Source organism: Arvicanthis niloticus, chromosome 14 (genome assembly GCF_011762505.2).
Source record: "Arvicanthis niloticus isolate mArvNil1 chromosome 14, mArvNil1.pat.X, whole genome shotgun sequence".
In the NCBI taxonomy this organism is placed as follows: domain Eukaryota; kingdom Metazoa; phylum Chordata; class Mammalia; order Rodentia; family Muridae; genus Arvicanthis; species Arvicanthis niloticus.
The window spans coordinates 45,504,802-45,507,465 of NC_047671.1; the positions used below are offsets into that span (position 1 = coordinate 45,504,802).

The following is a 2,664-nucleotide window of genomic DNA, read 5'->3' on the forward strand; positions in this document are numbered from 1 at the left end:
ATGGCATCTCATAAGACCAAGCGATTCCTGGCTAAGAAACGAAAGCAAAATCGTCCCATTGCCCAATGGGTTTAGATGAAAACTGGCAATAAAATCATGTACAACTCCAAGCAGAGACATTGGAGCTGAACCAAATTGGGTCTATAAGGAACCACATGTACTTATGCTGTCTGAAGGTTACCATTCACTTACTGTATCAAGTTTACATTACCATTGTCTGGACAGCTGAGTGTGTTTATTAGGAATATAAGTTTTCTTTCTTGCAGTGCTCTTGTGGGTTCATTCAGTAGTTCAGTAATAAATAAATGAAACCTTTTGTTTAGAAGAAAATTGCTTGTGTTACAGCCTTTTTGTTTGTTTGTTTTGTGGTTCAGAAACATTTGCATAATAGACAAGTATTCTATCAGTGAGCTACATCCTGGATCTTGTTTGGGTAGTTTGGGGTTGAGATGTATCCAGACTAGCCTCAAACTCATGATCCTCCTTTCTCAGCTTTCTGAATGCTTGGGAGACTCCAACCCTGAGTGACAGAAGTAAAAAGAAACTTATTTGTCAAGACTCATTTTCTCTATCATTTCACTTGATTATTGAAATTAGATTATTTCCTTGTCATTCAATAATTGCTCTCTGGTCCTTGATCTATGTCTTATTTAACAAATGTTTAAAACTGGCTATTGCCTCAGGAGGCAGAGGCAGGAGGATCTCAGTGACTTTGAGATTAGCCTGGCCTACAAAGCAAGTTCCAGGCCAGGGCTATAATAAGACTGTCCCCAAAATAAGTGACATCAAATCTCTTGGCACATTTCTGACTTCCCTGTAAATGCTTCTGGTGCTCTTTAATCCCTTAGTGATTGTTTTTTCTTTTGCAACTTTTGTGAAAGACAAAGCTCTGTTTTAAGTTTTAATTACTGTGCCTAAGGGATCCATGAAGTGGAGAGGTAGCGGTTAAGCCCCAGGTTTAACTAATAACCTTGAGGTCAGGGACACATTATACAGAAATTTTATGGCTGCTGTTTGTGACCAGTGACCAGTTTACCCAAGATAATTTTAGCACTTAAAGGTATTTATTTATTTATTTATTTATTTATTTATTTATTTATTTTGGTTTTTCGAGACAGAGTTTCTCTGTGTAGCCCTGGCTGTCCTGGAACTCACTCTGTAGACCAGACTGGCCTCGAACTCAGAAATCTGCCTGCCTCTGCCTCCCAAGTGCTGGGATTAAAGGTGTGTGTCACCACTGCCTGGCCAGGTTTTTCTTTTTTTCTTCTTTCTTTCTTTCTTTCTTTCTTTCTTTCTTTCTTTCTTCCTTCCTTCCTTCCTTCCTTCCTTCTGTTCTTTCTTTCTTTCTTTCTTTCTTTCTTTCTTTCTTTCTTTCTTTCGTTCTGTATTTATTCCATTTTTGCTTTTGAGATACAAAGAAACCATTCTCTTCCACCACACACATACACACATAAACATCCATTCTTATGATTTTTAAAGTGCATTTCCCCTCTACCAATGTATACAAAAATATTTCTTACAAACATGCAGAAGTTTCTGAACAAGGCACATTTAGGCATACACTGATGGCAAGCCCGTCAGTTGGATGTTCACATTAAAACAAAAGTGTAACATCATCATGTGTGCATTCTACAAGTTCTCGTGCCCCAGGGGTCTCTGGGAACCAGCAGCAAAACTGTGGAAAGGCACACAGCTTTGCTGGTGACGCTGGGGATACCTCAGCAGGAGAAACCAATACTCTCTTGCCTGCTGTCCTCCACGATGTCAAATTGTCTTTGAGTAACTCTGGAAGATCCTGTTATAGATAAGTTCACAGGATTTCTAGAACGTCTTATCTGCAGCTTCTGTGATCATGTCAGGGGACACAGTTGAGTGTAGAGCTTCCCAAAACAAGGCGCCGCCAAGCTTACATCTCAGGGATAAAATAACTCCCACCGTTGACTCCAGTTACTTAAGTTTCTACAGAATTACAGACTTCCATTACATCTTCCTAGCTTTCTAGAAAGAATTCTAACAACACTCAAACGCTTCCTGCAAGAAACACGGAGAGCTGTCTTACGGTCTCGCTTATTGTACCCATTCTGCAAAAGTGCCCCAGGGAATTTGGGGAAATAAATATGGAAGAATGGAGCTGCCTTTCCTTCCTGGATCATTGTGTCTGGGGGTTAGGATCCATCCATCACTATAACCAAGAATTGCATGAAGGCAGATCTCCAGGTCAAGCTTGCCGTGGGATCGTCAAGCAAGGGGCCTGTCATCTTCTGAGGTATGTAAATTTGTCTACAATGGTGAACTCTGAATGAAGCATAGAGTTTCTCAAGGTAGCTCCTGAGGCCATCTCAGAGTCATGGGACAGACTGGGTCAAAAGGAGAAGGGCTGTGTTGGAGGACGAAAACAAAAGACTCTTCAGTCTCTGAGTGACAGCCTTGATAAGGAAGTCAAGCACACAGGCTGCTTCATTGGGAAGGGTCCTGGCAAGCAGGTGAAGACATGCCCTTTGAGTTGGGGGAGGGGGTGCTGGGGTGTGCTGGCTGGGGGCTTTCAACCAGTGGCCAGATTTTTCTAAAGAATGCTTTGACAACATGATGTAACTATAGTTTAGTGACCTAGTACGCTACAAAACCACAAGACCCCTTTGCCATGTGGACAGTGCCTCTTCTCCT

General features: G+C 41.6%; 1 pseudogene; it reads left to right on the top strand.

Annotated features, from left to right (window-relative positions):
- On the top strand, window positions 1-147 carry LOC117719511 (large ribosomal subunit protein eL39-like; annotated as a pseudogene).
- The last annotated feature ends 2,517 nt before the right edge of the window (window positions 148-2,664 follow it).